We start from the raw sequence: 23,300 nt of genomic DNA, 5'->3' as shown, positions 1-23,300 counted from the left end.
ATGGCTGATAAATCAACTGCTATACCTGTCGGTATTTGTGAGGATGTGCCTGTTGTAGTTGCAAACCTTACTATTTTAACGGACTTTGTTATTCTTGATATTCCCGAGGACGATAGTATGTCTATTATTCTTGGAAGACCCTTTTTGAATACTACATGGGCTGTTATTGATTGCACTAAAGGCAATGTCACTTTTCATGTTAATGGTAATGAGCATACGGTACACTTTCCGAGGAAACAACCTCAAGTTCATAGTATCAACTCTATTGGAAAAATTCCACCGATTATATTTGGAGGTTTTGAATTTCCTCTTCCTACTATCAAGAAGAAATATGATAATCTTATTATTGGGGATGTGCATATCCCCGTTGAGGTAACATAGTGTTATTCGAAATTTCTCCGGTTCCATGTTATTCGGAATGGGTTCGTTAACAAGACTTGATCAACCTTGTTAGTGGATTCCTTTTGATGATCATGAGATGGATGAAACTAGAAGGCACAACCTTCTGTACCCACCTTTACTTTCTATTATTTATATTAAATAAAATAAAAATAGTATTTTTTTGTCTGTTATCTGATTATCCGTGCAATATAAAAATACCCCGAAAATAAAAGTTCTCCAAATGCCCTTAAATTTAAATATAATTTTTTTCTGGAATGATTGAGAATATTTGGCACTAAGAACACAGCAGGGGGGTAAACCACCTGCCCACGAGGGTGGAGGGCGCGCCCTACCCCCCCTGGGCGCACCCCCTGCCTCGTGGGCCCACGGTGGCCCTCCTCTACTTATCCTTTCACCCACACACTCCTTCTTCCTCCCCCAAACACGAATAACCAGCTCAAACCCGAGTCCAAGCTCGTTTTGCTGCCATTTTCGATCTCCTTGCTCAAAGCACCTCTTACAAAACTTCTTGGGAAGATTGTTCCTTGGTATTTGACTCCTCCATTGGTCCAATTAGTTTTTGTTCTAGTGCTTTATTCATTGCAAATTTTTTGCTGCTTAGGTGACCCTATTCTTGAGCTTGCATGTCAAATTTATATGGTCAAAAGTAGTTTTGATGCATGATATAGGCCCTAGGCACTTGTAGGAGTAGTTGTGATCAATATTATTGAGTTTGGTTTACTTTTATTTTGAAGTTACTAAAAAATTTCAGAATTTTTCAGAGGAAGAAAAATGCTTAGGAAAATGTTCCAAGGTGGTTCCTCAAGGAAGCAAGGACCCAGGCTTGCAATGCGTGATGCTGATGAAGAGCCACCAAGAGACGCTCCAGTGCGTCCTTGTGAGTGGCCTTCTGAAAATTTTATGGATTGAGCAGGAATTAAGGAAGAATTCAACGCATATTTGCGTAACGCCGATCTTGTGAGCTTCGACGAAGAGAAGTGCAGCCAGTATCACAATCTCACTAGTACCTTTGTGAGGAGGTTTGAATTTTCATCTTCATGTAATTCTCCAACTGTCCTGTTTGATCTTTATGAAAATTCTTATACTATGGACTTAGAAGATTTTACCACTGCTTGCAAACTTCCACAATGGGGTAGTATAAGGGATCCTCGCAAATCTGAATTTAGAGATTTTCTTGCTAGCATAACTGTGGGGGAATCTAGAGATATAACACAAGCTACCACAGGGAGCATTCACTTTCCTGCTATACATTATTTTGCTCTCTTCATAGGTAGATGCATTAATGGTAAAGATGAGGCATGTCACATGTGTGTCCCTGACCTTAGTATTCTTAGGAGTGTTGTGTTAGGAAACCAATCTTATAATTTGGGAGCCATTGTTGCACGTAGGTTGCATCTTAATAGATTTAATGGAGATGTCTTTGAAGGAATTTATGCAACCCGCATAGCTAATTCTCTTGGTGTAGCCATACGCGAAGATGATATTGAATTACCACCTGCTTACCTAGACTTTAATGCTATGGTTCACCACTAGTTTGTCGAGAGGAATGAATCACCTCTCCAGTATTGACTAATCTTTGACAGACGTCGTGCTGTCCATATTATTGTCCCTGCTCCTGCCTTCTTTGATCATCAGGCAAAAGGAAGATATGTTATTACCAGGGAGGAGGCAGATGCGTACGAGAGGAGAGCGGAGGCCGCTCGTCGCCATGCTGCATCTCAGGAGGCGATAGCCCCTGCATCTCAGTACGACCCCAGCTACTATTATGGATATCCGCCAGGCTAGCCGTGGCCATAGACCAACTTAGGACAAAAGCCTAAGCTTGGGGGAGTACGTATTTCCCACCGACATTACATTTATGCTCACACACTCATTGCTAGATGTCGGTGCTCATACTTTTTCATTGTATCATCCATGCTAGTTTATTTTCCTTTTATGCTTTATTCTTGTGTGTTTAATAAACCTTAAGAAAAAACCAAAAAAATTAGTTGTAGCTTTTAATTAGTTTACTTTCCATGCCTGTAGTAGTAATTAAAAAGAAAACTCCAAAAGATTTCCTGTTCTTCTTTTACTTGTTGGGAGCTCTCCCGTGTAAATAGTTTTATTTCTTTTCTTTTCTTTGGGGGTCGATAGGAGAAGACCATAATTAAATTGTTGAAGTGGCGCTCTTATATGCATTATTGTTGATCTGACAAAAGAGCCCATATTGCCTTGTCTTCTCCTGTTTATTGAATGCCTGCAGATTCCAGCTTAGTCCAATGCACGTGCACTATTATTATTATTCACATCGTTCGGTCGTGCAAGTGAAAGGCAATTATGACGATATATGATGGACTGACTGAGATGAGAAAAGCTGGTATGAACTCGACCTCTTTTGTTTTTGTAAATATGATTAGTTCATCGTTCCTGATTCAGCCTATTATGAATAAACATGTTTGCAATGACAACTAGAGATCATAGTTTCTTGTGCCATGCTTGATTAGCTATGAGTTATAATGGTTTACCTTGCGTGCCAACATGCTATTAAAATGGTTGTGATGTGGTATGATAGGGTGGTATCCTCCTCTGAATGATTTAAGTGACTTGACTTGGCACATGTTCACGCATGTAGTTGAAACAAAATCAACATAGCCTTCACGATATTTATGTTCATGGTGGATTATATCCTACTCATGCTTGCATTCGGTGTTGATTAATTTTAATGCATGCTCATGACTGTTGTCGCTCTCTAGCTGGTCGCTTCCCAGTCTTTTGCTAGCCTTCACCTGTACTAAGCAGGAATACTGCTTGTGCATCCAATCCCTTAAACCCCAAAGTTATTCCACATGAGTCCACTATACCTACCTATATACGGTATCTACCTGCCGTTCCAAGTAAATTTGTATGTGCCAAACTCTAAACCTTCAAATAAATATCATGTTTTGTATGCTCGAATAGCTCATGTATCAACTAGGGTTGTCTATATCTTCCATGTTAGGCGGGTTATTCTCAAGAGGAGCGGACTCCGCTCCTCACTCACGAGATAAATGGCTGGTCACCGGGATGCCTAGTCCCATGCTTTATGCAAACTAAATCAAAATAATTGCAAACAAAAATCCCCCTGGGACTCTTGTTAGTTGGAGGTACTCGTTGTTTCGAGCAAGCCATGGATTGATGCTTGTTGGTGGAAGGGGCGTATAAACTTTACCATTCTGTTTGGGAACCGTCTATAATGTGTGTAGCATGGAAGATATCGCCATCTCTTGGTTGTTATGTTGACAATGAAAGTATACCGCTCAAAATATTATTCACTTCTATTTCAAAACCGAGCTTTGGCACCTCTACAAATCCCCGCTTCCCTCTGCGAAGGGCCTATCTATTTGCTTTTATGCCGAGTCATCATCCTCTTATTAAAAAGCACTAGTTGGAGAGCACCACTGTCATTTGCATCCATTACTGTTAGTTTATATTGAGTATGACTTGACTGGATCTCTTTTACCATGAGTTACAATGTCTAGTCAGTCCTTGGTCTTTAAAGGTGCTCTGCATTTATGTTTTGCGGTCTCATAAAGGGCTAGCGAGATACCATCTTGTTATATAATATTATGATTGTTTTGAGAAAGTGTTGTCATCCGAGATTTATTATTATTGCTTGCTAGTTGATTATACTATTGATATGAGTAAACTTGAGACCTAAGCGTTATTGCGAATGTGGTTAGTTATAATATTTGCTGAAAACTTGAATACTGGCTCTACATATTTACAACAACAAGAGCAAACAGAGTTTGTAAAAGTTTTGCTTTATCACTTTCAGTTTATCAACTGAATTGCTTGAGGACAAGCAAAGGTTTAAGCTTGGGGGAGTTGATACGTCTCCGTCGTATCTACTTTTCCAAACACTTTTGCCCTTGTTTTGGACTCTAACTTGCATGATTTGAATGGAACTAACCCAGACTGACGCTGTTTTCAGCAGAATTACCATGGTGTTATTTATGTGCAGAAACAAATGTTCTCGGAATGACCTGAAACTTCACGGAGCAACTTTTTGGAAAATAAAAAAATACCTGCAAAAGATGAAGGCTACGGGGCCCACCACCTGTCCACGCGGGTGGGGGTGCGCCTGCCCCCCCTAGGGCGCGCCCCCTACCTTGTGGGCCCCCTGGAACTCCTCCGACTCCAACTCCAACTCTATATATTGTGTTTCAGGGAGAAAAAAATAGAGAGAAGAATTCATCGCGTTTTACGATACAGAGCCGCCGCCAAGCCCTAAAACCTCTCGGGAGGGCTGATCTGGAGTCCGTTCAGGGCTTCAGAGAGGGGAATCCATCGCCATCGTCATCATCAACCATCCTCCATCACCAATTTCATGATGCTCACTGCCGTGCGTGAGTAATTCCATCGTAGGCTTGCTAGACGGTGATGGGTTGGATGGGATCTATCATGTAATCGAGTTAGTTTTGTTAGGGTTTGATCCCTAGTGTCCGCTATGTTCTGAGATTGATGTTGCTATGACTTTGCTATGCTTAATGCTTGTCACTAGGGCCCGAGTGCCATGATTTCAGATCTGAACCTATTATGTTTTCATCAATATATGAGAGTTCTTGATCCTATCTTGCAAGTCTATAGTCACCTATTATGTGTTATGATCCGTTAACCCCGAAGTGACAATAATCGGGATACTTACCGGTGATGACCGTAGTTTGAGGAGTTCATGTATTCACTATGTGTTAATGCTTTGTTCCGGTACTCTATTAAAAGGAGGCCTTAATATCCCTTAGTTTCCGTAAGCACACCGCTGCCACGGGAGGGTAGGACAAAAGATGTCATGCAAGTTCTTTTCCATAAGCACGTATGACTATATTCGGAATACATGCCTACATTACATTAATGAACTGGAGCTAGTTTTGTGTCACCCTAGGTTAGGACTGTTACATGATGAACCGCATCCGGAATAATTCTCCATCACCGATCCATTGCCTACGAGCTTTCCATATATTGTTCTTCGCTTATTTACTTTCCCGTTGCTATTTCTATCATCACTACAAAATACCAAAGACATTACATTTACTATTGTTATCTTTTGCTACCGTTACCACTACTATCATATTACTTTGCTACTAAACACTTTGCTGTAGATATTAAGTTTCCAGGTGTGGTTGAATTGACAACTCAGCTGCTAATACTTGAGAGTATTCTTTGGCTCCCCTTGTGTCGAATCAATAAATGTGGGTTGAATACTTTACCCTCGAAAACTGTTGTGATCCCTATACTTGTGGGTTATCAATGCCATATGCAGGTGACATGAGTTGGTGTCAATCCCAGGGAATTCTTCGACTTTGATTGTATTTTCTTTTTGGCTGGTGTTTGTTTGCGCAAAGTCTAATGATCGGCTGTATTTTTAATTTTGTCATGTCGAGATTTGTACAATAATCCCTATAATATAAGTGATACACGTACTATCATACAAAGAAAATTGTGCTTCACTGGATAAAGAAGTTATTTGACATAATTATGGATTGTCTTGTTCCTTCTTTCGTTTTCTTGGGCACACCGTTTACACTGCAATGCTCTTGTAGAATCCCATTGTTACATCCTAGCACAAAATGGAGTTCTATCAATTGATCTGATTATTTGAAGTTCTATCAATTGCCCAATAGTAATTCCTTTACCCATCGTTTGTTATTTTTCTCGAGAGAAGCCACTAGTGAAACCTACGGCCCCCGGGTCTCTTCTTTAATATATTTGCCTTTGCGATCTATTTTTCTTTGCTTTTATTTTTAGATCTATTAAACCAAAAATCCAAAAATAACTTGTTGTACTTTATTTTATTCGGTGTTCGATCTATCAACTTATTACAACTTTCTCATGTCTGTTTGCCAATTTCTAGCGCTGTTACCCGAAATGGATTGACAACCCCTTTAATACGTCGGGTTGCGAGTATTTGTTATTTGTGTGCAGGTGCCGTTCATGTAGTGTTGCGTGGTTCTCCTACTGGTTCGATAACCTTGGTCTCATCACTGAGGGAAATACCTACCATTGCTGTCCTGGATCATCCCTTCCTCTTTGGGGAAATACCGACGTAGTTCTAGTAGACATCACACCACTAAGGGAATCACAACATGCATATCATCAAAATATTGAACACATGTCAAATTCACATGATTACTTGCAACGTGACTTCTCCCGTGACCTCAAGAACAAAAGTAACTACTCACAAATAATATTCATGCTCAAGATTAGAGGGGTATCAAATAGCATAATGGATCTGAACATATAATCTTCCACCAAATAAACCATATAGTAATCAACTACAAGATGTAATCAACACTACTAGTCACCCACAGGTACCAACTTGAGGTTCCTGTACAAAGATTGAACGCAAGAGGTCAACTAGGGTTTGAGATGAGATGGTGTTGTTGAAGATGTTGATAGAGATTGGCCTCCCAAATATGAGAGGGTTGTTGGTGATGATGATGGCTTCGATTTCCCCCACGGGGAGGGAAGTTCCCCCAGCGGAATCACTCCGCTAGAGGGCAAAAGTGCTCCTGCCCAAGTCTGCCTCGAGACGGCGGCACTCCATCCCGAAAGTTCTCTCATTATTTTTTCTAGGTCAAAATGACTTATATACCAGAAGATAGGCACCGGAGGTGGGCTGGGCTGCCCACCACCCACCAAGACGCGCCTTGGTATCTCGTGGGCACCAGGCAACCCCCTTCGGTACTTATAAAAGATCAAACTTAATCTTCTATAAACGCACGCCACAAATAGACACGAACTCATTATCACCAGAGGATTAGACCCGCTAAACTCAATCTAACGGTTAAACTTAATCTAATAATCTATTCTTTGTGTGCACTTAGTAATTTAGGTTGACTGTGTTGGGGAACGAATTAATTTCAAAAAAAAAATTCCTACACACAGAGGATCATGGTGATGCATAGCAACGAGAGGGGAGAGTGTTGTCCACGTACCCTCGTAGACTGAAAGCGGAAGCGTTTGCACAATGCGGTTGATGTAGACGTACGTCTTCACGATCCGACCGATCAAGTACCAAACGTACGGCACCTCCAAGTTCAGCACACGTTCAGCTCGATGACGTCCCTCGAACTCCGATCCAGCCGAGCTTTGAGGGAGAGTTCTGTCAGCACGACAGCGTGGTGATGATGATGATGTTCTACCGACGCAGGGTTCGCCTAAGAACCACTACGATATTATCGAGGTGGACTATGGTGGAAGGGGGGGCACCGCACACGGCTAAGAGATCCAAGGGATCAATTGTTGTGTCTCTAGGGGGTGCCTCCCTCCCCGTATATAAAGGAGTAGAGGAGGGGGAGGGGGCCAGCCACCCTTGGCGCGCCCCATGAGGAGTCCTACTCCCACCGGGAGTAGGACTTCCCCCCTTTCCATGTTGGAGTAGGAGAGGAGCGGGAAGGAGAAAGAGGGAGAAAGGAAAGGAGGGGGGCTCCGCCCCCCTTCCTAGTCCAATTCGGACTTGGGAGGGGAGGGGCGCACGGCTGCCCCTTGGCCGCCTCTCATCTTCCACCAATTGGGCCCATGAGGCCCATTAACCTCCGGGGGGGGGGGTTCCGGTAACCCCACCTCGGTACTCAGGTATATATCCGATAACCCCCGGAACCATTCCGGTGTCCGAATATAGTCATCCAATATATAAATCTTCATGTCTCGACCATTTCGAGACTCCTCGTCATGTCCGTGATCACATCCGGGACTCTGAACTACCTTCAGTACATCAAAACAAATAAACTCATAATATAACCGTCATCGAACTTTAAGCGTGCGGACCCTACGGGTTCGAGAACTATGTAGACATGACCGAGACATGTCTCCGGTCAATAACCAATAGCGGAACCTGGATGCTCATATTGGCTCCTACATATTCTACGAAGATCTTTATCAGTCAAACCGCATAACAACATATGTTGTTCCCTTTGTCATCGGTATGTTACTTGCCCAAGATTCGATCGTCGGTATCTCAATACCTAGTTCAATCTCGTTACCGGCAAGTCTCTTTACTCGTTCCGTAGTACATCATCTCGCAACTAACTCATTAGTTACAATGCTTGCAAGGCTTATAGTGATGTGCATTACTGAGTGGGCCCAGAGATACCTCTCCGACAATCGGAGTGACAAATCCTAATCTCGAAATACGCCAACTCAACAAGTACCTTCGGAGACACCTGTAGAGCACCTTTATAGTCACTCAGTTACGTTGTGACGTTTGGTAGCACACAAAGTGTTCCTCCAGTAAACAGGAGTTGCGTAATCTCATAGTCATAGGAACATGTATAAGTCATGAAGAAAGCAATAGCAACAAACTAAACGATCATCGCGCTAAGCTAACGGATGGGTCAAGTCAATCACATCATTCTCTAATGATGTGATCCCTATAATCAAATGACAACTCATGTCTATGGTTAGGAAACATAACCACCCTTGATTCAACGAGCTAGTCAAGTAGAGGCATACTAGTGACACTATGTTTGTCTATGTATTCACACATGTATTATGTTTCCGATTAATACAATTCTAGCATGAATAGTAAACATTTATCATGAAATAAGGAAATAAATAATAACTTTATTATTGCCTCTAGAGCACATTTCCTTCAGTCTCCCACTTGCACTAGAGTCAATAATCTAGTTCACATCATCATGTGACCAACACCCAAAGGGTTTACTAGATTCATAATCTAGTTCACATCGTTATGTGATTAACACCCAAAGAGTACTAAGGTGTGATCATGTTTTGCTTGTGAGAGAAGTTTAGTCTACGGGTCTGCCACATTCAGATCTGTATGTATTTTGCAAATTTCTATGTCAACAATGCTCTGCACGGAGCTACTCTAGCTAATTGCTCCCACTTTCAAAATGTATCCAGATTGAGACTTAGAGTCATCTGGATCAGTGTCAAAATTTGCATCGACGTAACCCTTCACGACGAACCTTTTGTCACCTCCATAATCGAGAAACATATCCTTATTCCACTAAGGATAATTTTGACCGCTGTCCAGTGATCTACTCCTAGATCACTATTGTACTCCCTTGCTAAATTCAGTGTAGGGCATATAATAGATCTGGTACATAGCATGGCATACTTTATAAAAACTATGGCTGAGGCATAGGGAATGCCTTTTATTATCTTTCTATCTTCCGTCGTGGTCGGGCTTTGAGTCTTACTCAATTTCACACCTTGTAACACAGGTAAGAACTCTTTATTTGACTGTTCCATTTTGAACTACTTCAAAATCTTGTCAAGGTATGTACTCATTGAAAAAACTTATCAAGCGTCTTGATCTATCTCTATAGATCTTGATGCCCAATATGTAAGTAGCTTCACCGAGGTCTTTATTTGAAAAAACTCCTTTCAAATACTCCTTTATGCTTTCCAGAATATTCTACATTATTTCCGATCAACAATATGTCATTCACATATATTTATTAGAAATGCTCTAGTGCTCCCACTCACTTTCTTGTAAACACAGGCTTCACCCCAAGTCTGTATAAAACTATATGCTTTGATCAACTCATCAAAGTGTATATTCCAACTCTGAGATGCTTGCACCAGTCCATAGATGGATCGCTGGAACTTGCACATTTTGTTAGCACCTTTAGGATTGACAAAACCTTCTGGTCGCATCATATACAACTCTTCTTATAAAATCCATTAAGGAATGTAGTTTTGACATCCATTTGCCAGATTTCATAAAATGTGGCAATTTTCTAACATGATTCGGACAGACTTAAGCATCGCTACGAGTGAGAAAAGCTCATCGTAGTCAACACCTTGAACTTTGTCAAAACCTTTTTCAACAAGTCTAGCTTTGTAGATAGTAACACTACTATCAGCGTCTGACTTCATCTTTGAAGATCCATTTATTTTCTATGGCTTGCCGATCAACGGGCAAGTCAACCAAAGTCCACACTTTGTTCTCATACATGGATCCCATCTCAGATTTCATGGCCTCAAGCCATTTCGCGGAATCCGGGCTCATCGTCGCTTCCTCATAGTTCGTAGGTTCGTCATGGTCAATTAACATGACCTCCAAAAAAGGATTACCGTACCACTCTGGTGCGGATCTCACTCTGGTTGACCTACGAGGTTTGGTAGTAACTTGATCTGAAGTTACATGATCATCATCATTAGCTTCCTCACTAATTGGTGTAGGAGTCACAGAAACAGATTTCTGTGATGAATTACTTTCCAATAAGGGAGCAGGTACAGTTACCTCATCAAGTTCTACTTTCCTCCCACTCACTTCTTTCGAGAGAAACTCCTTCTCTAGAAAGAATCCCAATTTAGCAACAAACGTTTTGCCTTCAGATCTGTGATAGAAGGTGTACCCAACAGTTTTCTTTGGGTATCCTATGAAGACACATTTCTCCGATTTGGGTTTGAGCTTATCAGGTTGAAGTTTTTTTCACATAAGCATCGCAGCCCCAAACTTTAAGATACAACAACTTTGGTTTCTTGCCAAACCACAGTTCATAAGGTATCGTCTCAACGGATGTCGATGGTGCCCTATTTAATGTGAATGCAGCTGTCTCTAAAGCATAACCCCAAAATGATAGCGGTAAATCAGTAAGAGACATCATAGATCGCACCATATCTAGTAAAGTACGATTACGACATTCGGACACACCATTACGCTGTGGTGTTCCGGGTGGTGTGAGTTGCGAAACTATTCCACATTGTTTCAAATGAAGACCAAACTCGTAACTCAAATATTCTCCTCCACGATTAGATCGTAGAAACTTTATTTTCTTGTTACGATGATTTTCAACTTCACTCTGAAATTCTTTGAACTTTTCAAATGTTTCAGACTTATGTTTCATTAAGTAGATATACCCATATCTGCTTAAATCATCTGTGAAGGTGAGAAAATAACGATACCCGCCGCGAGCCTCAACATTTATCGGACCACATACATCTGTATGTATGATTTCCAATAGATCTGTTGCTCGCTCCATAGTTCCGGAGAACGGCGTTTTAGTCATCTTGCCCATGAGGCACGGTTCGTAAGTACCAAGTGATTCATAATCAAGTGGTTCCAAAAGTCCACCAGTATGAAGTTTCTTCATGCGCTTTACACCAATATGACCTAAACGGCAGTGCCACAAATAAGTTGCACTATCATTATCAACTCTGCATCTTTTGGCTTCAATATTATGAATATGTGTATCACTACTATCGAGATTCAATAAGAATAGACCACTCTTCAAGGGTGCATGACCATAAAAGATATTACTCATATAAATAGAACAACCATTATTCTCTGATTTAAATGAATAACCATCTCGCATCAAACAAGATCCAGATATAATGTTCATGGTTAACGCTGGCACCAAATAACAATTATTTAGGTCTAAAACTAACCCCGAAGGTAGATGTAGAGGTAGTGTGACGACTGCTATCACATCGACTTTGGAACCATTTCCCACGCGCATCGTCACCTCATCCTTAGCCAATCTTCGCTTAATCCGTAGTCCCTATTTCGAGTTGCAAATATTAGCAATAGAACCAGTATCAAATACACAGGTGCTACTACGAGCATTAGTAAGGTACACATCAATAACATGTATATCACATATATTCTTATCCGCCAAATACTTGGGGCAGTTCCGCTTCCAGTGACCAGTCTGTTTGTAGTAGAAGCACTCAGTTTCAGGCTTAGCTCCAGACTTGGGTTTCTTCTCTTGAGCAGTAACTTATTTGTTGTTCTTCTTGAAGTTCCCCTTCTTCTTCCCTTTACCCTTTTCCCTTGAAACTAGTGGTCTTGTTGACCATCAACACTTGATGCTCCTTTTTGATTTCTACCTCCGTAGTCTTTAGCATCACGAAGAGCTCGGGAATTGTCTTATTCATCCCTTGCATATTATAGTTCATTACGAAGCTTTTGTAGCTTGGTGGCAGTGATTGAAGAACTATGTCGATGACATTATCAATAGGAAGATTAACTCCCAGTTGAGTCAAGTGATTATGATACCCAAACATTTTGAGTATATGTTCACTGACAGAACTATTCTCCTCCATCTTACAGCTATAGAACTTATTGGAGACTTCATATCTCTCAATACGTGCATTTGCTTGAAATATTAACTTCAACTCCTGGAATATCTCATATGCTCCATGATGTTCAAAACGTCTTTGAAGTCCCGGTTCTAAGCCGTAAAGCATGGCACACTGAACTATCGAGTAGTCATCAGCTTTACTCTGCCAAACGTTCTTAACGTTATCAGCAGCATCTGCAGCAGGCCTGGCACCCAGCGGTTCTTCCAGGACATAATTATTCTGTGCAGCAATGAGGATAATCCTCAAGTTACGGACCCAGTCCGTGTAATTGCTACCATCATCTTTCAACTTTGCTTTCTCAAGGAACGCATTAAAATTCAACGGAACAACAACATGAGCCATCTATCTACAATCAACATAGACAAGCAAAAAACTATCAGGTACTAAGTTCATGATAAATATTAGTTCAATTAATCATATTACTTAAGAACTCCCACTTAGATAGACATCTCTCTAATCCTCTAAGTGATCACGTGATCCAAATCAACCAAACCATGTCCGATCATCACGTGAGATGGAGTAGTTTCAATGGTGAACATCACTATGTTTATCATATCTACTATATGATTCACGCTTGACCTTTCGGTCTCAGTGTTCCGAGGCCATATCTGCATATGCTAGGCTCGTCAAGTTTAACCTGAGTATTCCGCGTGTGCAACTATTTTGCACCCGTCATATTTGAACGCAGAGCCTATCACACCCGATCATCACGTGGTGTCTCAGCACAAAGAACTTTTGCAATGGTGCATACTCAAGGAGAACACTTATACCTTGATAATTTAGTGAGAGATCATCTTATAATGCTACCGTCAATCAAAGCAAGATAAGATGCATAAAAGATAAACATCACATGCAATCAATATAAGTGATATGATATGGCCATCATCATCTTGTGCTTGTGATCTTCATCTCCGAAGCACCGTCATGTTCACCATTGTCACCGGCGCGACAGTTTGATCTCCATCATAGCATCGTTGTCATCTCGCCAACTTATGCTTCTACGACTATCGCTACCGCTTAGTGATAAAGTAAAGCATTACAGGGCGATTGCATTGCATACAATAAAGTGACAACCATATGGCTCCTGCCAGTTGCCGATAACTCGGTTACAAAACATGATCATCTCATACAATAAAATATAGCATTATGCCTTGACCATATCACATCACAACATGCCCTGCAAAAACAAGTTAGACGCCATGTACTTTGTTGTTGCATGTTTTACATGGCTGCTACGGGCTGAGCAAGAACCGTTCTTACCTACGCATAAAAACCACAATGATAGTTTGTCAAGTTAGTGTTGTTTTAACCTTCTTAAGGACCGGGCGTAGCCACACTCGGTTCAACTAAAGTTGGAGAAACTGACACCCGCCAGCCACCTGTGTGCAAAGCACGTCGGTAGAACCAGTCTCGCGTAAGCGTACGCGTAATGTCGGTCCGGGCCGCTTCATCCAACAATACAGCCAAACCAAAGTATGACATGTTGGTAAGCAGTGTGACTTGTATCGCCCACAACTCACTTGTGTTCTACTCGTGCATATAACATCAACACATAAAACCAGGCTCGGACGCCACTGTTGGGGAACGAAGTAATTTCAAAAAAAATCCTATGCACACACAGGATCATGGTGATGCATAGCAACGAGAGGGGAGAGTGTTGTCCATGTTCCCTCGTAGACCGAAAGCGGAATCATTTGCACAACGCGGTTGATGTAGTCGTATGTCTTCACAATCCGACCGATCAAGTATCGAACGTACAACACCTCCGAGTTCAGCACACGTTCAGCTCGATGACGTCCCCCGAACTCCGATCCAGCCGAGCTTTGAGGGAGAGTTCCGTCAGCACAACGGCATGGTGACGATGATGATGTTCTACCGACGCAGGGCTTCGCCTAAGCACCGCTACGATATTACCGAGGTGGACTATGGTGGAGGGGGGCACCGCACATGGCTAAGAGATCCAAGGGATCAATTGTTGTGTCTCTAGGGGGTGCCTCCCTCCCCGTATATAAAGGAGTAGAGGAGGGGGAGGGGCCGGCCATCCTTGGCGTGCCCCATGAGTAGTCCTACTCCCACCGGGAGTAGGACTCCCCCCTTTCCATGTTGGAGTAGGAGAGGAGAGGGAAGGAGAAAGAGGGAGAAAGGAAAGGGGGGGGGGCGCCGACCCCCTTCCTAGTCCAATTCGGGCTTGGGAGGGGAGGGGCGCGCGACTGCCCCTTGGCCGCCTCTCCTCTTCCACCAATTGGGCCCATGAGGCTGATTAACCTCCGGGGGGTTCCGGTAACCCCCCGGTACTCCGGTATATATCCGATAACCCTCGGAACCATTCCGGTGTTCGAATATAGTCGTCCAATATATCAATCTTCATGTCTCGACCATTTCGAGACTCCTCATCATGTCCGTGATCACATCCGGTACTCCGAACTACCTTCGGTACATCAAAACATATAAACTCATAATATAACCGTCATCGAACTTTAAGCGTGCGGACCCTACGGGTTCGAGAACTATGTAGACATGACCGAGACATGTCTCCGGTCAATAACCAATAGCAGAACCTGGATGCTCATATTTGCTCCTACATATTCTATGAAGATCTTTATCGGTCAAACCGCATAACAACATACGTTGTTCCCTTTGTCATCGGTGTGTTACTTGCCCGAGATTCGATCATCGGTATCTCAATACCTAGTTCAATCTCGTTACCGGCAAATCTCTTTACTCGTTCCATAATACATCATCCCGCAACTAACTCATTAGTTACAATGCTTGCAAGGCTTATAGTGATGTGCATTACCGAGTGGGCCCAGAGATACCTCTCCGACAATCAGAGTGACAAATCCTAATCTCGAAATACGCCAACTCAACAAGTACCTTCGGAGACACCTGTAGAGCACCTTTATAATCACCCAGTTACGTTGTCATGTTTGGTAGCACACAAAGTGTTCCTCCAGTAAACAGGAGTTGCATAATCTCATAGTCATAGGAACATGTATAAGTCATGAAGAAAGCAATAGCAACAAACTAAACGACCATCGTGATAAGCTAACGGATGGGTCAAGTCAATCACATCATTCTCTAATGATGTGATCCCGCTAATCAAATGACAACTCATGTCTATGGTTAGGAAACATAACCATCATTGATTCAACGAGTTAGTCAAGTAGAGGCATACTAGTGACACTATGTTTGTCTATGTATTCACACATGTATTATGTTTTCGGTTAATACAATTCTAGCATGAATAATAAACATTTATCATGAAATAAGGAAATAAATAATAACTTTATTATTGCCTCTAGGTAATATTTCCTTCAGACTGACCATACTTGAAAGGATCGAGAAGAGGTGTCTAGAGGGGGGTGAATAGACTCTTAGTAAGAAAAGTTGCAGTTTTTAATTTCTTTAAGTTGAAGTGGAGTTTTGGCACAAGTTTAAGCATTCACAATACATATCAAGCAAACATGATAAGAGTATATGAGCAGCGGAAAGTAAATCATGCAAGTTGCAAGAATGTAACGGGATGGGATTTGAGTGTGCAAACGCAATTGGAGACACGGAGATTTTTGGCGTGGTTCCGATAGGTGGTGCTATCGTACATCCACGTTGATGGAGACTTCAACCCATGAAGGGTAATGGTTGCGCGAGTCCACGGAGGGCTCCACCCATGAAGGGTCCACGAAGAAGCAACCTTGTCTATTCCACCATGGTCATCGCCCACGAAGGACTTGCCTCGCTAGGGTAGATCTTCAGGAAGTAGGCGATCTCCTTGCCCGTACAAACTCCTTGGTTCAACTCCACAATCTTGACGGAGGCTCCCAAGTGACACCTAACCAATCTAGGAGATACCATTCTCCAAAAGGTAATAGACGGTGTGTTGATGATGAACTCCTTGCTCTTGTGCTTCAAATGATAGTCTCCCCAACACTCAGCTCTCTCTCATAGGATTGGATTTGGTGGAAAGAGGGTTTGAGTGGAAAGCAACTTGGGAAGGCTAGAGATCAAGATTTATGTGGTTGAAATGGAATATCTTGACCTCAACACAAGTGTAGGTGGTTCTCTCTTAGAAAATGTATGTTGGAAGTGTAGGCATGTTCCGATGGCTCTCTCCACGAATGAAGAGTGGGTGGAGGGGTATATATAGCCTCCACACAAAATCTAGCCGTTACACACAAATCACCAAACTCGATGGGGCAGAATCATGAAACTCGGTCGGATCGATTTAGTTCATAATGTGACCGTTAGACATTTCGGTGGGACCGATTACGCAAACTCGGTGAGACCGATTTTGGTAATAGGCAAAATAGAGAGTTGGTCAAGCAAACTCGGTGGGACCGATTGCATATCTCAGTGGGACCGAAATTATTGCAATAGGTAACAGAGAGTTTGCAAGCCCATCTTGATGAGACCGAGATTCCATCGGTGAGACCGATTTGACTAGGGTTTTTGGCAGTGGCTATGTCAAGTGAACTCGGTGGTGCCGGGTAAGAAATTTCGGTGGGGCCCAGTTTGACTTTTGGTTTGGGACATATGTGGATATGGGAAAGTGGTTGAGGGCTTTGGAGCATACCACTAAGCATTTTGAGCAAGTAAGCCATTAAGCAACACCTCATTCCCTTTTAATAGTATTGGCTTTCCTATGGACTCAATGTGATCTTGGATCACTAAAAGCAAAATGTAGAGTCTTGAGCTTAAGAGCTTGAGCCAATCTTTTGTTCTTAGCATCTTGAAAAGGGTTCCATATCCTCTTGTCCATGCCACTCCATCTGTTGAACTTGTCTGAAATATACTAGATGAAAAAACATTAGTCCAACAAGAGATATGTTGGCATTAATCTATATCAATATAAAAAGACCCAAAGGGGCAGATCCAACTGATCTCGGCCATCGAACTAAGTCAATCCAACGATCTAGACTGCTCCAATGACGAGCGTTAAACGTGTTTAACGTGCAATTAATATCATACCAAATACATTTCAAAAAAATATCATACCAAATATTGCACTAATTATAGAATTAATACACAAATAATAGCATACCTAATATCCGCATGTAATTAATGTATTGCCTAAATATTAACGTGTGTTTCACGTGTGCATTTACTAGTTACCAAAACCACCCAGAGAGCACTTCTGCTTTCAATACTCCACCGCAGAAGGAAAGTAACAAACTCCACGCCCCACGTGGGAAACCCCGGCAATCACTTACGGCATCAAAAAATAAAATAAATTGCCTGTCATCACCGAAACAACCTAGAGGAGGAGTATGATTCTTCAATCTCGACCGCGACGGTGATGGATTACTCCGGCGGGGCCAGCGGGGATGGGGCGTAGTGAAGCTATCAGAGATGTATTGCAGCGCACGGAGGCTGCTGCTCTCAGCCCACGTTGAGCGGCTCGCCTCGGTGCCGCTAGCTCGTCGGCGCAGCAGGCCCGGTGGCAGTTGACGGGTGTGGAGGGAGGTGGGGTAGATCCTGTGTGTGTGTGCTGATGGACAGGCTCTAGCGCTCAATCCCTGCCAAGGGCCAGCGTGATCTCTGGAAGAGGTGAGGATGCCCTTCGATGAGCCTGGGCAAAGCTTTTTAATCAGGATATCCAATTTGATCCAACAATTAGCAATTTAACCATGGTGTTTATGTATTATTTAATGGAGAATGGTTGGATCTAGCTCCACCCCTGTTTCCTTTGCAGATTGATTTGTTGTTTGCGCTGGTATTGACCCCGTCATCATGGTTGTTTGTGGTTGTCGCAGGTTTGGTCCGGGCATGGTTGGTGATTCCCAGGGTTGCCGGTCTTGATCTGTGTTGTCCAATGCTTTTTTTTATTACACTTGAAGGCGCCTGTGATTGGGGTGCAAGCCAGACCTGAGGGACGACCAACAGAACATGCTTGAGAAGACGATGGCACCCATCATGCAGTCGTTCCATGGGATCGTGACCTGCATTGAGATTTCAGTGTTCTGGGCTTCGCCAGACCGAGATCAAAAAGACCCCCATTGTATCAATTTACATTGGTAACACTTTATTATGTCAAATCGTTGATTGTTCACAATAACACTGGAATGCTTAAAATATTCGCGTAGTTGCTCGGCCCTCATGTAATATTCCAACAGTGCATTTTTTGTAATTTTGATTGTTCGTAAGAGTTCTAGATACTATGCTCGAGTAGAGTAGGTTTACTATAACAGATTGTTTAGGAATCACAAGTGCAGAAGGTCTTCTACCATCCGCGCGCGGTGTGAGGGTGAAGCAAATATTCATTCTATGTGACCACGACAGGGATGGTATGTATTCTTTTTGTACTTGAGACTCTTAGATTTCCAGTGGAGTTTTGGTTTCTCCTGCTGAGATCGTACACTTGATGTTTATACTGTGCATTCAAGCTATTTCCACACCTAAGGTCTGTTAGTGTGGAATCTTATTTTCCTGTAGTGTGATTACTATATGCACTTATTTGCATGTTTTCTCACTTTTATTTGTATAATCGGCCTTCTACAGAAACAGGGCAACAAGATTCAGGTATATGATTTGAGGTTTGTAGTGGAGAAGAGCTGTGAGAACCTTCAGTTGCTTTGTTTTATTGGTATGGAATATGAACCGACCGCATCTTTTCACCTCCCTTCCTAGCTCTTAGGTTACATGTTAATTATGAACCGAGATAAGAAAAATATATAGTCCTGACATGAGGAGCCTCATGTTTTAGACGATCATTTAAGCACATTATTATCAACTATGATTTTGTAATATTTATTAGTAGTGCATCACTAGAATTGTTTTTTGCTTATTTTTACCTATTAACTAGGATGAACATGTATTTTCTTCTTATAAGAACTACATGCATTGCACATGTACGCTAACTATGGATCAAAGTGTGAGATGTGAATTGACCAGAAATAAGCTGTCGATTCAGATTTGTGTATTAGTTCACCGCGTCATCAGTAGTTACCACAAACGCCTGTAAGAAAAACTTGTATTTAACCAAAAGTTGATGGCCATTTGGAATCACTGGTTATTTAAGATTTACACTGCATTGATATGAGTAAAAAAATTGTCCTTGTTTTTTGTTTCAATTTTGGGGTGATGCATCACATATTTAAGGCAGTTTTGGCAGAAGAGGGGAAGTGCATACATTTGATAATTACTTTTGCTGTACAATTGATTTACTTGATCAAAAAGTAAGCATTTAGCATGTCTTGTCGTTGTTTTAAAAGCAATTCCCTAATAGAAAATAAACATCAATTGTGCTTTTTTCCTGCAGCAACACATGGACAATTATCTTTTCTTTTTGGCGATCACAGGGAGACAAATATTGTGGCAATCAAGTCGGGGGTTCATGGCAAGGTATTGACAATTTTTTATCAAAAGCAGTTTGCTACACACTGAAGTGTGACAGAAAATCCGTTTTGAAAAAAGTGTGACAGAAAAGGTGTGCTACTGTTTCCACATCTCCTTTTGCGAATCACTAATGTTTTTCCCATGTCTTTTCTTCCTTTTTGTATTGACCCAGAAATAGTTTCGGCATTGGAGTCAGTTTCTTTGATGTTTTCATTGTTCTTATCAGGAAGTGTGAAGTGAAATTGTGGAAATTTTCCCAAGTCCCAGGGTTTTTTTTGAGGGTACGCCAATGGCGTACCTTAGCTTTATAGAAGGAAGAAAAATATGTACAAGAGATTACACATCGCTAGCTAGGAGTCACAAACCGACCCTAACCAAGCCTCCACACCACTCCCTAGCTCTACTCGACTACTCTATGATCAGTTGTCCTCCGAAAGCTCCTGCTTTGTCCCAAGTCCTCAACTCATCGAAGATAGAGTCTACCGTATCCCACTCGTTCTTGATTATGCCCGTGCCGAATACCCTTGCATTCCTTTGCTTCCATATCGTCCAATAGATTAGCATCACGAGGGTGTCAAAGCCTTTCTGAGACTGCTTATCCATTCGCTTTCTCGTATCTGTCCACCACTGCACCAATCTTGAGTCATTTGTTGGGCATATGTCGGCCGTCAAACCCATCCTAGTGGTGCAGCGGAACCACACTTGCCGCGAGAACACACACTGCAGCAAAATGTGGTCGACTGTATCCTCCTCCTGGTCACACATGTAACATTTTGAAGCTTGGTCTTGCAATACATGCCTAGCTCTCCTGTCCGAGGTCCATAAACGATATTGCACCGCAAGCCACATGAATAGCTTGCACGCAAGCAGTGCCCAACACTTCCATATGGCTCCGAAGCAGTGGAATCTGACTCCTCCCTCGCATAGCATCTTGTACGCAGATGATGCCGTGTAGACTCTGGATGTGTTCCAAGCCCAGATGGGGCAATCCTCGACCTGAGCGTCCAAATGAACTTCCAAGAGGATCTCCCAGAGGCCGATGAACTGGGCGAGACCCTCAGTTCATAGGTCACCCACTACATCGTCCATCCATGAATGCATGCACATCGCATCTTGCACAAGTCTCCTGTTTGCCACTTGTGTCCGCACCTTTGCCACAACGAAGGGTGCAAAATCTTTAATAGCTGCTCCATGTATCCATCGGTCTTTCCAGAACAAGGTCTTGCCTCCTGAACCAACTTCCCATTTGACAAGGCTTCCAAAAGCTTGATCCACCTTTTTGTCTGAGGTCAGGTTGAGGCCTTGCCACGGCCTAGAATCATCAGTGCGTCTAAGCCATTCCCATCTGAGTCTTAGAGCAATACCGTGCTTAGTCAGGTCAATGACACCCAAGCCTCCCAAGTGTGTAGGCCTGCACACTCTAGCCCAGGAGACGACACATTTGCCTCCATTCACCGCCTCGGTTCCAGCCCAGAAAAATGCCCAACACCCCTTATCCACTCTCTCCAGAGCCCATTTAGGTGCCTCCACTATCACGAGATGATGTGTAGCGCGCGCCCTCATTACTTGATTGACAAGGATGAGCCTCCCCAGCCTCGTCACGAGACCCCTTTGCCATCCTGGTAGGATGTGGAGAGCCGTGTCAACAATTGGCTGCCACTCTGACCTTTTGAGTTGCCTGATGCTAAGCTGGAGCCCAAGGTATTTGCATGGAAAGGTGTCGATTCTCCATGGCAGTGCAGACTTAACAAGCTCTTCATCCTCATTTTCTGCTCTGATCAAGATTGCCGCAGATTTGGAATAGTTGACTTTGAGCCCAGATGCCACTCCGAATATAGCAAGGATTTCTTTAACGCACATGAGGTCTGGCCATGTTGGTTTTATGAAGAGCACCACATCATCAGCATACAGGGACAAGCGCTGCATTGGGCTACATCCATTGATAGTACTAAGCACTCGTGCCTCATGCACCTTGGAGATGATGGTCGTAAGCACGTCCATGGCAATAACAAACAGCAAGGGAGATATCGAGTTCCCTTGTCTTAGTCCTTTAGCGTGCATGAACTTGTCACCAGCACATCCATTCACCAGCACCCTCGAGCTAGCGGTGGTGAGGAAGATCACAATCCAAGAGATCCAGCGCTCCGAGAAGCCCTTGGCTCTTAACACCTCAAACAGAAACGACCATGCCAGCGAATCAAAAGCTTTGGTTATGTCAAGCTTGAGCATCACTCCCTTGGCTTTCCTCCTATGCATCGTGCGCGCCATTTGCCGAACCAAGAGAAAGTTATCATGCAAGCATCTGCCCTTAATGAATGCGGACTGGTTCATCTGTACTAGCTCTCCCATGCGCGGTCTTAGCCTGGCAGTCAACAACTTGGAAGCTATCTTGGGCATACTGTGCACAAGGCAAATAGGTCGGAAGTCAAATACTGCGCAAGCATCCGGTGTCTTCGGAATCAGAGTGATCAGAGCTTGGTTGAGCCTTCCAAAACCCCTTCCATTGCCAACAAAAAACTTGTGAATCGCAGAAACAAGATCCATCTTGATAATCTCCCATGCTTTTTGGAAGAAAATGCCAATGAACCCGTCCGGCCCAGGTGCTTTATCCGAAGGCATATCCTTGATAACTGCCCAGATCTCATCCTCAGTGAACACGCGATCTTGGTCCGAAAGATCAATGGCCATGACACCAAGCCCCTCCAAATCAAGTGTGAAATCTTGGGCTCTATCCTTGCCTAGTAGGTCCTTGTAAGCTTTGTAGAAGGCTTCTTCCTTGCCTTTCTGATCCGTGATGATGCACCCATCCATGGTCAAGGAAGGAATGTAGTTTTTCATACGTCTCCCATTCGCTACCAGGTGGAACAACTGCGTGTTAGCATCCCCTTCTTGAAGCCATGTAATTCTTGACCTCTGTCGCGCAATAGTCCTCTTTAGGGACGCCAGCCCAAGTACAAGCTGTTTTAGGGTTCGTCTAAGCCATCTCTCTTCCTCAGTCAGATTACGACTCTCCTGAGCGCAATCAAACCGCATGATGACTAGGTTCGCAATAGCAATTTGCAGCTTTATGTTCCCGATCTCCTTCTGCCCCCATGTAGCAAGCGCTCGTGCTGTGTTTCATAGCATGATGTCTAAGCGCAAGAACGGGTCTGTGATATCCGGATCATAGACCCAGGCCTCCTTGACTACATCCAAAAATCCATCCATTTTGACCCAGAACTTTTCAAAACGGAACCTCCTTCTGGCATGCATGTGCTCCTCAAGAGCAAGATGGAGTGGGCAATGATCGGAGTGCTCGCTAGATAGTGCTTGCAGCAAGCACTCTGGATGGTCAAGCTCCCAATCTACAGAAACAAAATCATGATCGATCTTTGTGAGTGTGGGTGTCTCCCTTTCGTTGCTCCACGTGAATTTGCGTCCATGCAAAAAGAGCTCCTTGAGCGCGTCATCATCCACAAAGCGCGTCCAAGTTAGAGTTGTTTTTGTCTGCCGCATAA

General features: G+C 43.0%; 1 long non-coding RNA gene across 1 annotated transcript; it reads left to right on the top strand.

The window, feature by feature from the left end:
- Positions 1-17,693: 17,693 nt before the first annotated feature.
- LOC123152584 (uncharacterized) lies at positions 17,694-20,061 on the top strand. Its single transcript, XR_006476257.1, has 4 exons — positions 17,694-18,015; positions 18,222-18,752; positions 18,967-19,051; positions 19,727-20,061. It is a non-coding gene; the product is annotated as an uncharacterized lncRNA (long non-coding RNA).
- The last annotated feature ends 3,239 nt before the right edge of the window (positions 20,062-23,300 follow it).

This window comes from Triticum aestivum, chromosome 7A, assembly GCF_018294505.1.
Source record: "Triticum aestivum cultivar Chinese Spring chromosome 7A, IWGSC CS RefSeq v2.1, whole genome shotgun sequence".
Taxonomy (NCBI): Eukaryota; Viridiplantae; Streptophyta; class Magnoliopsida; order Poales; family Poaceae; genus Triticum; species Triticum aestivum.
Note: the sequence above shows the minus strand (reverse complement) of the source record. Positions and strands in the feature narration are given on the sequence as shown.